A 13,467-nucleotide genomic window follows, 5' to 3' on the forward strand; every position below is an offset into this window, starting at 1 on the left:
ACATCCCTATATACCAATTTATTTACCACCTATACCACTACAATTAACAACTTAAAGATCCCATGGTCCAATAAAATTAATTCTGTTACTTTTTTCTCTCCTTCGCTCTTATTTTACCAATTTTTCTCCTCTTCTCTTTTACTTATTAAATTGTGCATTAAAACTCGTGCCGTCAAACCTCCCTATTTTTAAAAAACGGAGAAAGTATAAAAATATGTCTTCGTACTTTTAGTGGGGCATCTCCAACAATTTATATCAATTATAAATCTATCAAGGTGAATGTCATGTTAAATAGTGATTTTACATAGTTATCAACTATGTACACTAAGCTCTAACTTAAAATAATTTTAGCTTATAAAATCTTATAAAGAGGGATGGATTTTGAAATTCTATTAGAATTACTTTATTTTAAATTTTAGACTAATATTGAAGATGATCTTATACAAAGCTTCACCTATTTTCCAGTGTCAATTTCCTTTTGTGATACTCCATCTTATAATTCTGGTTTTGTAATGGCCTGTTTCTAGAATGTCTTGACAATTTGTATTGCTGGTTTTTGCCGACCTTTTGCTTATTTCGATTCGCAAGAAAGAAAAAGGAAATAATAAAAGAAAAAGAACGCGGATCGGCGTAATCGTCTTCGTTTCAATGTCATTATCTTATGTCTTAATTATTTTCAAGATTCAATTAGTGACGACCAACCCACGTGAGTAAGATAAAGACAAATAGGAGCGAAGTTCATAGTTCTCATTTCTAGATAAATTTGTTGAAACAAGAGGTGGATCCCTAGATAAATTTGTTGAAACAAGAGGTGGATCCCGTATGAGAAGATTGAATTAAATATTTTCTTTATTTAATAGTTGAGGTTTTTTTTGACAGAGATTAAAAATAGGAGATTTTCTTGGTGATAGAAGCCAGAAATTTTATATTGGGGGGTCCAAGTTTTAGGTATCGGTATAGTCGAAACTTGCTGCAGCATGGACAATAGAGAACTGCAAGAGATATAAATAAATAATGAGAGAAAATATATTAATGAATGCGTACTAGAAACTATATATAGATATGTTAGTCATGCTTAGAAAATAAAGTGCAAGTAAATAAGAAAATAAAATTAAAAATTGGATATTATGTAAATAAATAGCAGTCCAAGTAAAACTCTTAAACATAAAAGTGTAAGAATTTAAAACAAAACTCAATTTCATATAGAAATCAAAATAGGAAGGATCTAATTAATTGCAAAGATGGTTAAAGTTGCAATGATTCTAAAGATTATGTATTAAACTGCAAAGGACTCAAAAGATACAGTGGAGTTACAATTATAAAATAAATCATCTTTTTTACAATATTTTGTGAAAGAAGGATACATCATAGTACATAATAAATACTTAATTCACAGTACATTCATTTTACTTAATATATTTACTTAATATATTCTTTTATATCTAATTAGGTAAATTATTTTTCCATAATTAGTTAATTAGTTTTCTAGTTACTAACATTTAGGAGATTTTAATCCATACAAATGAATGATTGGCGTACGGATGCATTCATTTTGAATTATAAAATTATTGGACATAAAACAAGGAATAGAAAAAAATCGTCGAAGTGGTGGACATAAAAAACCATGTAAACAAATGGCCAGCTGGCAGTAGGAATCGAAATTGAGTCAATACGTATAATGCCTTGGGTCCAAACCATCCACACTATTCGAATACATTATAAATACATTTTATGTATACGATAATACTCCCTCCGTCCCGCTTAAGATGACACGTTTTCCTTTTTAGTTTGTCCCAACTAAGATGACACATTTTCTTTTTTGGTAACTTTATCTCTCCAATTAATACACTCAACTATTTTTTCTCACTCCTATTAAAATATCCATCTTTCTTTATCTCTCTACTTTAATACTTGCACTCACCTTCTCTCTCTCCAATTAAACACTTTAACCAATAACTGCTAAAATCCCGTACCGGCTAAGCAATGTGTCATCTTAGCCGGGACAGAGGGAGTAACTAAGATGGTGGGGGCCCAGTAGCCCCCCAAGTCTAGAGTAGCTTCGTCCCTGGATTTCCTGCTATGGTGGAAAGCAGGGCAGCTATGCCATATGGCACCTTTTTGCACAAATTGCTAGAGTCCCGAAAGCATTCTCAGTTGGCTGTCATTTTCTAGTGGAAACACATAAAGGGCTACGGTGCCATAATATGCCACCTTTTTGCATAAATTGCTACAGTCATTAAAAATATTTTCAATTGACTGTCATTTTTTATTGCAGTATGCTCAATTCATTTGGTCTATGATTAAATTAATATTGCACTAATCTACCCCACATAAAGTTGGCTGTCATTTTCTAGTGGAAACACATAAAAGGCTGCGGTGCAATAATATGCTAACTTTTTGAATAAATTGCTACCGTCCTTAAAAACATTTTCAATTGACTGTCATTTTTTATTGCAGTTTGCTCAATTCATTTGGTCAATGATTAAGTTAATATTACACTAATCTACCCCACATAAAGTTGGTTGTCATTTTCTAGTGGAAACACATAAAGGGCTACGGTGCCATAATATGCCACCTTTTTGAATAAATTGCTACAGTCCTTAAAAACATTTTCAATTGACTGACATTTTTTATTGCAGTATGTTCAATTCATTTGGTCTATGATTAAGTTAATATTGCGCTAATCTATCCCACATAAAGTTGGCTGTCATTTTTTAGTGGATATACATAAAGGGCTACAGTGCCATAATATGCCACCTTTTTGCATAAATTGCTACAGTCCTTAAAAGACATTTTCAATTGACTGTCATTTTTATTGCAGTATGCTCAATTCATTTGGTCTATAATTAAGTTTATATTGCACTAATCTACCCCACACGTCCACACTGCTAATGAATTCACAATTATTTATTGAATAGTACCTTTTCTTATAGTAATTGTAACACCCCCTATCCGGCATCTGCAGGCCGAGTGATAATGTCACCCATCAAGTATGGCAATTTAAAATTTTCATTTTCTTATCCATTCAAAACCAAATATTTAAATCAAAATGTAACATTTACAATTACAGCGGAAGTAAGTTTATATAAAATTTTGTGCTAACATGCCACAACTAACAATTCGCAACGTCTATGATAGAGCTCAACGACCCACCGACGATGCAGCGCTAAAACAGACATGAAGAAAGGTTGACCCGTACTCTCCAATGTTGACTAACCTGTAGCACACCCAACACTTCAGCCAAAAATTCTCTATAAGCAGTAATCATTTAACTTAAATTTCTAAATATTCTTATTATCGTTATATTTTTCAATTACTACCACATCTATCATATTATTATCGTCTTATTAATTCCTAACATAAATTGGGCAGCACCTCCATTGTAACAAACACATACCCATGCTCAGACTCCAGCAGTTGATATTATCAATCGTAGAACATATCAACAACCATCAACGTTTCCATAGCATCAAGTATTCCACGTGACATCTACAAAGCAAATCACATACCAACACACATAGCACATATACAGACCAAGCAATGGCGGATCCAGAACATGGAATCCGTGGGGTCGAATATAATAGGAATAAATACTTCCTCCATTATAAACAAGTTACGTTACATTCATTTTTTAGATGTCCCACCACAAGTGAGTCATTCCTTTAAAGCAAAAAATCTTCCCTTACTTTATTTTCTCAAATACTTTATTTTTTTCATTCCTCTACTTTTCTCTATCTCATACTTTACTATCTCCAATTTAAATCTATAAAAATTAATTCATTAAATCATATGCCCAAAAGAAATGACTCGCTTTTGACCGATGGAGGAAGTATAATATTTAAATAATTATTTAAAAATCATTATATTTTAAGTAGTCACTGAATATTTATATATACCATAGCCATTAAAATTCTCTGTGCCAAATATTTTAATAATAGTTTCAAAAATTGAGTAAATAAAAAATATAATGAAATTGTAGTTGATGAAACGAAAATCATAAAAATATTTATGCTTAGTTAATCCACAAAATGAGCCAACCTATTAAGTTAATAAATAAGAATAAAATAGGCCCAAATATTTCAATCATCTTTTTCATCCTTCCAACATCAAATTTCTGCAACCCCTCCCCTTATCTCTTCCTCTATTCTTATTAGTACGGTTCCTTTCTTCTCTTATTTTTTGGAAATGGCGGAAGGCTTCGGGTAGAGTTGAAGCTGTCGTGGGGTCGAAGACGGAAATGCATCAGGTCAAAGGTGAAGATGATGTTTTCCGCAGTGTTCGGTGGACCGCCGGTGGGGTCGGCCGACCCCGCGCGACCCCACCTGGATCCGCCACTGAGACCAAGTCAGTTTCACATATACAGACACATAAATAGCCCCACTAAGTGCTTAGTGACAGACTAGGGTACGCGGACCAGATCAGAAACAAAATCAGATGCAGTGCGAAATTTCTCCTCGAGAGGACTCCGCACATACCACCCATTTAGGGTGCAGACAGAGATCAGAGATCACAAATACCAGATAAATCAGAGACAGAGATCAGAGACAAAGACTATCCTCGCTTCGGTTATCCAGAAGACGAGTGATCGAAGATAATGCAGCGCTGCTGTCCTATGGCATTCCAATTGTACCCACAGAACACACTCAAGCATGGGGCGTAAGCATAATCAAATATACTTTATTTCTGACAGTTTCCGCCATAATGCATCAACATAGACATATGAGATATTATCACATATCATCACATGTAATCACATTTATATACATCTTATCAGCATATGTCATTTATCACACCAGAGACGTATATTATTATTATCTTTCATAACATATTATTTCTAATCTCAGCATAAACTCATATGTATATATATACGCCATTTCTTCACATAACTTTCCTAGCATTAGACTAATGAATGACATAACAGTCCATGTCTTTCACCTTATAAACATAATAACCATTTCTTTCACATATATTCATATCTATTCACTATCTCAGCAGAAAAGATCAACGTATGGGTATAACTACCTAATAACCCAATGAAATCGACTAAGTATGGGTATAACACAACCTCATATTCTTTACCTTTCATATTAAATTACCAAAATTTAACAATCATCATATTCTAATATTTTACTTCATAAATCTTTTATCACATAATTAATCATAATTTATTTAGACAAATAGGTCACCTAATAATCACATAAAAGCACGTAAGAGAATTAGGCCATTTAAGTGTTGAGCATGCTACCTGACGGACTTATGAGCATAAGTCATTTTACTACCATTATGTTTCAGTCACTTCGCCCCCTTTTTCTCTTCCGATCATTATTCTATCTTTGCGACGTCAATAATCTTCCGCTCCGTGTACTACTCACAGGCAACTCATATTAATTATATACATTCTTTATGTCATCGTTTATAAAATATATTCACTGTTTATCTATTTTGTCTTTTAAACCTTTCAAATAAAAGCGCCAATTATTCTGCTACTATTCACAAGATACTATTCACTAGTTATATTCATAAATTCCTTAGTAATACCAAAAAGGCTTCAATTAATTCCAAGATTAATTATACACCATCTTTACATTATGATCTCAAGCATAAATCAAATTCATATTCATTTATATCATTAAGCCATCTTAATTAAATTTATTTGACATATCATCTTAATCTCCCTCTCATTCACAACTTTCTAAAATAACAGCTGCACTGGACTGATTCCTTATTTACATTCTGTATTCATTTGGAAGGATTTAGATGCTTGGTCTTATGTTTTTAAATACCTGAAGATGTCTAGTTTGAAATCCAACAAGATTCATCCAAAAATTAATAATGATTTGGGAGATATTATCATTTTCCCACGGACTATCAGAAATTGACAGTTTCTGTCAATGTTTTCAAACCAATTATTATAAATACGAAATGAACTCCTAAATTCTCCTAAATATTCTGGGCACTACTAGACACATCAATGTTGTTTTAAAAATTATTAAACCACAGTTTTCACTGTCCTAAACATCATGCTAAACAATTCAGAACAGATCACCGAAAAACAGGGAATTTAAACCTCTTAAATCAAAATTTGTTTTCATTCACTTTAAATCATCCCCTAAACCATAAACTTCATCTAGATTGAACATCTAACTACTAAAATCAGAAACCTAAGTTTTATTTTCAATTTTCCTGTTAGTGCTCAAAAGCGTCTAAATTATTGATCAAAAATAGGCCATAATCTATCCAAATCCCGTATTCATCGAAAAATGAACAAGTATATTAACATCAAATTGTATCTTATGGAGCTCGAAATTTTCAGTCCACATCTCTCAACATTTATTCAATTCAAAGCTAAAAGAACAATACAAAATTGAAGAGTTACCTCGATATAATCCCGTATTCAATTATTTCGGTCAATCATCGTAAAAATGGATGAAAAATAAAGTTTAGCACATGTTCTTCTCACTTCTTCAAACACCGATCAGAAATGGTGAGGAAATGAAGATGAATAGTGATTAATTTGATATTTAAAGTGAGTAGGTGTGAACATAGAAAATAGTTTTTTTAATATAATTCACTTTACACTTGTCACAAATTAAAACAATTTACCAAGACTAGAATTTTCTATTAAAACAATTTACCAAGTTTAGAATTTTCTTTACTTCTCCTTACGGCTTGGACGTCCAACACACATACATGGCTGATCAGCCACTTAAAGAGTCTAGAAGAAACTTGGTTGCTCTTATGTGAAAAGACGATTTACCCCTCTATCGGATTTAATGTGCAAATGCCGATTTGAATCTTCAAATATCATTCTAATACTAAGTTCTAATTAGTTTTTAACCTTAAAAAATTTATGAATTATATATCAATTATCATTATTTCTAAAATCGATTTATTCGTCGAAAGCCCTAAGTCATCGATTTCATAACTAGAATAATGAATTCCGTCCAACTTTATTTTTGGAATGTTACAGTAAGGGCATGTTCAATTTACTTAGTATTGGATGATGAGAATTAAAACAGGATAGGATTAAGTGGTGAGGGGCCACATAATTAGAACCCAATTCTAATGTTCACTTTCCAAGAAATAAGTCATGTTTTAACAATTTTTAAGTTCTGAATTAATTATTTTTTATTCTTTCCTTTATGAGTAGACTAAAATGCTCTCATAGCTTTTGCATAATCTGTGAAAGTTTTGGGCGAGAGCTTTATCTCACTTGTAAAGATAACAACCCAGATTAAACAAATCCATTCACAAGAACGGTAAAGCTCCTAAAATAATTACCAAATCACAGAGGAATCTAAGCAAGGTTTCATAGGAAGCTCAAACACTTTTCTTTATTTTCTTTAAATTCACCATCAATGGTGACCGCAGTCATACAAAAGCAGCGTGCGGCAGCACCAAAGTTTGCATCCGCTCCACCACTGCCGCCGAGATGTACGATGCCATCTACGCGTCACCCGCATGTGCTGCGCACCCATCGTCTTCAACATCCTCCTCAATCCCAAGCCACACGAGCGCCGCCGCCTCTCCGCTCCCGTGGAGATCCTGACCGGCGGCACGCCTCCCCCCGCCGCGGTCCGGGAGAGGATCGAAGGGCTGGGATTCTCACCTCGATCGATGAAGTTCGACCCTGATGGGTAGTTTTCGTTGTCGACCAAAGGGCTGAGGGATTTTCTACGTTGAAATTGATTTGGGGAAAAATTACTGATTCGTGTGAAGTGAAAATGACGAGGATAAAAAAGTAATCTCAACTCCAATTCTGGATGTCAGCACCGCTTCAAGAAATAAAAACCACCTCCAGAAGAAGATTTGAAATTGGGTCTTTATCAAGTGAACAGTGCGGGCCCTGTGACTTTTCTAGGGCTCACTTGAAATTAATAAGGGAAGGTGAACAACAGAATTACTCTAGAATTGACCTTATTTCTTGGTATATCTAAGAACGTAAACGGGTCCAATACTTTGTTGAATACGTATAAATTTTATCGTTTAAAATTTTATTAACTAATAGTATTCTATATACTAATGTATTTCCTCCATCCCATAAAATATGTTATATTTTCGTTTTTAGTTTGACACACTAAATTATGCCACATTTCTATTTTTAGAAAAATTATCTCTCCTATTAATATAAAATTTATATTTTCTCTCTCCACTGATTACACAAAATAAAAAAAATTTGCACTAAAAATTTGTCAAATTTCAAAACTCATTTTATATTCAAATTAGTGATTAATTTTATCTCTCTCCGTCTGCGAATAGAAATCTCGTTTCTTTACAGCACAAGTTTTAAGAAATGTTAAGAAAAGTGGGTGAAAAAAGTTAGTAGTATATGACTCTCACTTGTATTTATTAGTTTTAAATGAAATGATGGAAAAAAGTTAGTGATATATGAGGCTCACTTGTACATATTAGTTTTAAATGAACTGTGGGTGGAATGTGAGGCATATTACCATTTATAGTATAAATGAATCGGACTCCTATTTGTGAACGGACTAAAATGAAAAAACATGACTCCTATTCGCGGACGGATGGAATATTCGTTAATTTTGTCCAATACCATAAATTAAAACACAAAATTTAACCAAAAGTTAAACTATCACTAAAACTTTAGTCCAAAACAAATTATCAACAAACTCTAATTATTATTTTAAATAAACTATTGATATTACATTAATTTATAATAATACTATAATTTTAAACGATAAAATTTTAATTACCAAAAATTATGCTCAACAAAGTATTATAACAAAATACACTATTCAACAAATTACTAAATAATTTTGTATTCATTACTAGCGGTGTGGACGTGTGGCGGTAGATTAGTGCAATATTAACTTAAATTGTAGGCTAAATAATTTAAGGATAATGCAACGAAAAATGTCAGCTAATTAAAAATGTTTTAAGAACTGTAGCAATTTGTACAAAATGGTGGCGTATTTTGGCACAGCAGCCCCTGCTTCCACCACAGCAGGGATCCACTCCCGATTAAAACACTATGTTAAATAGAATAAGTATAAATAAATAAAATAGTAGAAAAATTAAAATAACAAAAAAATAATCATTTTCTTTTTGTCATAGAAATAATTGACCAAATTAACTCGGATATCTTAAAAATAAATTCATGAGTCTAAAAAAATTGCGGCTTCCAACAAAGTGTAAGTATATATATGGTGACGCGGACTTGGATAGAGCAGCAGTGCTATAAACTTATAAACGCACTCTCCAAAGCATAAAACGCAGCAGCACAGGTATAATTATTTATGTTCTTTTCTTTTTATTCTTATTTTATTGATATTTTTTATTTCCCTTTATTTAATTGTAGTTATGGTTTTTACGTTCTTATTCCCACCGGGGATCCAACTCATAACAAAGGGGGACGACTGGTAATTTGCTCAACTTTCGTAGCATCCATACGGGGTCGAATTCTAGCAGGCACAATTTTTGATATTTTATCTTCATTAAATGCAGCTATATTCTACCTCTCTTCATGCGCTATATTCTATCGTTTTATTTGTTTATAGTTTATAGTTTCTAATTACAATCTAATGTTAAATGTTTGGTTACAAATATATTAGTTTATTTGCACGCTATTTTGTTTTAACTAACCATTACTGTCTCTATATCAGGTTTGATTACATATAATAACTCTATTTTAGGTTTGATTACAAATAATAATTTATTATTTACTCTCTCGTTTGTTTTCTTCACAACAAAAGTATGGGTAGATATAATTTTTAGTAGTCCCTCCGTTCCATTGAAGATGACCCACTTTCCTTTTTAGTTTGTCCCAACCAAGATGACTCATTATATAAAATGGAAACACATTTATCTCTATTTTATTCTTTATCTTACTTTACTCTTTCCTCTCAACACACAAAATAAAGTTGCATAACATCTCGTGCCGTCCAAGGAAGGGGTCATCTTCCTTGGGACGGAGGGAGTATTATTTATAGTTTCTAATGCTCATATTTGATACAATTGTTTTAAAAATATGATCGTTTTATATTTGTTTAAATATCTAAACTAGAATAAATTCTTAGTTATATATCTAAGAGCCTCTATCTCAATTAGTGAAAATTTTTAAGTAAAATAAAACAATAATATGTTTTTATGCACAACCTAACGAGTCACAAGAAAATAAATAATGGAAATAATTGAAGAGGTTAAATTGAATTTTAAATCTTTATGTTGGTGAAATTATTTATCTCACCCCTAATATAAAATTCCTAGATCCGCCACTGGTTATTCCTCTTTAATCATAACTAAAATATTCACCCCTCGGTTAATTATGATTTAGGAATTATAATTATAATGAATCATAACTAACAATTAAATAAAGAGAAATAAATAACAAAAAGAAAATAACTAAATAAGAAGAAAAAGAAAAGAACATAAAATAATAATACATGCGCTGCTGTGTTGTATTGTTTGGAGAGTGCGTTTTAAAATGGGGATACATGGTTTTAAAATGGAGATACATGATGGATTTTATGTTTAAAAATTAAAATAGAGAAAGAATAAATAAAAAACTGAATAAACTATGAAAAACATAGAGAAGAAAGAGAGAGAAAAGTATAAGAAAATATAAATATGAAATTGAATGGTGAGTTTCCTTAGGGTGTCTAAATTGAATGGTGAGTTTCCTTAGGGTGTCTCCGGCGGTGCCCCTCCCACTCGCCCTTCCCATGCCACGTCAGCACTAGCCCTTACCACTGCACTAGCCCTTCCCACTCGCCCCTCCCACTAGCCCTTCCCACAATTAAATTAATTCACAATTAAATTAAAATTCGACACAAATACGAACGGGAAATACGATTATTTCAATAAGAAAAAAACATACATCATTCGGAAAAAAAAAATTACATAGTAGATAGAAAAAAAAACAACCACATCAGTGTCCACCCCTCCGCGTCCAAACCTCTTCGATGATATCCTCCTGAAGTCGAATATGGGCATTTTTTTTGCCGTATGTCGGCAAATGCGCGCAACCGCTCAACCTCTACATGAGGTACCCCCATGTTCACATTCGCGGTGGCCACGCCGTGGCTTGGACCGGCACCCGTGTCATCTTCGCTGGTCCACTGAGTCAGTTCGTCCCCTTCACTTTCGACAATCATGTTGTGCAAAATGATACACGCGTACATGATGTCTCCGATGTTGGGAATATACCACTGTCGTGCCGGACCCCTCACCATCGCCCATCGACTCTGGAGCGCACCCAATGCGCGCTCAACATCCTTGCGCGCTGCCTCCTGCCGGGTCGCAAAGTAGGACTTCTTTGGCCCGACCGCATGCTTGATCGTCTTCACAAAGACGGGCCAGTTTGGGTATATCCCATCCGCCAAATAGTATCCCATGTTGTGCTAGTTGCCGTTGGCGACGAAACTGATGGCGGGACCAACGCCATTGCACTGATCGTTGAACAGGGGCGACGACTGGAGGACGTTGATGTCGTTGTTCGACCCAGCCACTCCAAAATAAGCATGCCATATCCATAGCCGGTAGTCAGCTACAGCTTCAAGGATCAACGTGAGATGCTTGGCTTTGAAGCCGGAAGTGTGTATCCCCTTCCAGGCGGCGGGGTAGTTCCTCCACTCCCAATGCATACAATCGATGCTGCCCAACATCCCAGGGAACCCGTGCACCGACCCGTGCATATTAATCAGCCGCTGGCAGTCTTTGGGGCTCGGACGCCGAAGATACTGATCCCCGAATATCGCTCTAACGCCCGCGCAAAACTCCAACAGACACTCGACGGCTGAAGACTCCCCAATGTGGAGGTACTCGTCGAACATGTCGGCCGGGCCTCCGTACACCAGTTGCCTGATTGCGACCGTACACTTCTGTATTGGTGTGTGTCCGGGTTTGCCAGCCGCATCCTCCCTGATTCTGAAAAACTCGTACCTTCTCTCTAACGCACCAACGATATGCATAAACAGAGGACGATGCATCCTAAAACGCCGGCGGAATAAGGCATCCCCAAAACACGGCTCTGGAGCAAAGTAGTCCTCATACAACCGCTGATGTGCAGCAATGTGGTCCCGGGGTACATGCCGTCGGCGATGGATCGGCCGCGGCACGGCCGCCACCGCCTGTTGCCGCCGCTGCTGCCTCTGCCGGATCCGTCGATCAATCGCCGCTTGCACAGCGAGATCCAATTCATCATCGCTAAAGCCATCACTATCACTAGCACCTCCGCCACTACCACCCGCACGACTACTCGCCATTACAGATAATTGAAAAAAGAGGTTAGAGGGAGAAACTTGTCAACACAAGTGGTGTGAATGAAATGACGTTGGAGGAGCCCTATTTATAGAGTTTTTTGAAAATAAATAAATAAATAAATAAATAAAAAGTCGGACGTCCGAGTGGGACGGGCGACCTTCGCCACAGTGGCGCCCGTCCCACTCGCCCGTCGACGGGAGGGGCGAGCCCATCGCAGCGGCACTTGGGACGGGCGTGGGCGCCCTTCCCGCCCACTATGGCGCCCGTCAGGTCGCCCGTCCCCGACGGGCGAACGGGAAGGGCGCCGTAGGAGACACCCTTAGTAGTTCGACAATGTTGAATTTTCTTTCTATTTTACAACTACTAAATTAAGTGAATGAACTTGTTGGAGAGATTCCTGAGTCTCGGTGCCAGTTTCCGGCATTTGATAACCATTCTTCTTCACTAGGAACTCGGGACTATGTGGATTTCCGCTGACTAAAAAATGCGATCAATGTCCCACGTCGCCTCCTCAAGAATGTCACGATGCGTAAATCTGATGTGTAGGACCCACAATTTTATTGCTAATTTGTGTTGTTTGGTACTCCCTCCATCCCAGATAATTTGAAACACTTTGATCCGGCACGAGTTTTAAGAAATCTAATAGAAAGTGAGTTGAAAAAGTTGGTAGGATGTGGGTCCTACTTTTAAAGTATTAGTTTTATAATAAAATGTAAGTATGAATGAATTAGTGGAATATGAGGTCCACTACCTAAAATGATAAAAGTGAAGTGGGACAAATTATGTGGGACGACCCGAAATGGAATACTGAGTTGAATTATCTGGGACCTAGGGAGTATGTTAGAAAAGAATTCAGTAATCTGATGTGTAAGGCCCACAATTTTATTGCTAATTTGTGTTGTTTGGTAGTATGTTAGAAAAGAATTCAGTTTTGAAATCATAGAAGAAGACGGCACGGGATTTTATGAGGTTTTGTTTTATGTGTTAAATGGAGAGAGAAAATATAATTTTTATATTTATGTGAGAGAGAACTTTTACCAAAAAAGGAAATGTGACATCTTTTGTAGGACAAACTAAAAAGAAAAATGTGACATCTTTTGTGGGACGGAGGGAGTAGTATGTTAGAAAAGAATTCAGTTTTGAAATCATAGGAGAAGTGGATTGAACAACTGGCCCAATTTTTTTAGTAGGAGTGGACAACTGGCCCAATTTTTTTTTCAATCGATTGGACCACTGGCCACT

At 35.4% G+C, this 13,467-nt stretch overlaps 1 long non-coding RNA gene across 2 annotated transcripts; it reads right to left on the reverse strand.

The window, feature by feature from the left end:
• Positions 1-2,999: 2,999 nt before the first annotated feature.
• Positions 3,000-6,480, reverse strand: LOC148932124 (uncharacterized). 2 transcript variants are annotated; one of them, XR_016135415.1, is made up of 3 exons: positions 6,377-6,480; positions 5,246-5,364; positions 3,000-3,217 (listed from the first exon to the last, which is right to left on the reverse strand). It is a non-coding gene; the product is annotated as an uncharacterized LOC148932124 (long non-coding RNA). The 2 variants fall into 2 exon arrangements; XR_016135416.1 differs by having other exon boundaries at positions 3,398-5,364.
• Between the last annotated feature and the right edge of the window lie 6,987 nt (positions 6,481-13,467).

The sequence above is a fragment of the Salvia hispanica genome, chromosome 2 (assembly GCF_029641045.1).
Source record: "Salvia hispanica isolate PSC_SH4W2 chromosome 2, Shi_PSC_v1, whole genome shotgun sequence".
NCBI classification, from domain to species: Eukaryota; Viridiplantae; Streptophyta; class Magnoliopsida; order Lamiales; family Lamiaceae; genus Salvia; species Salvia hispanica.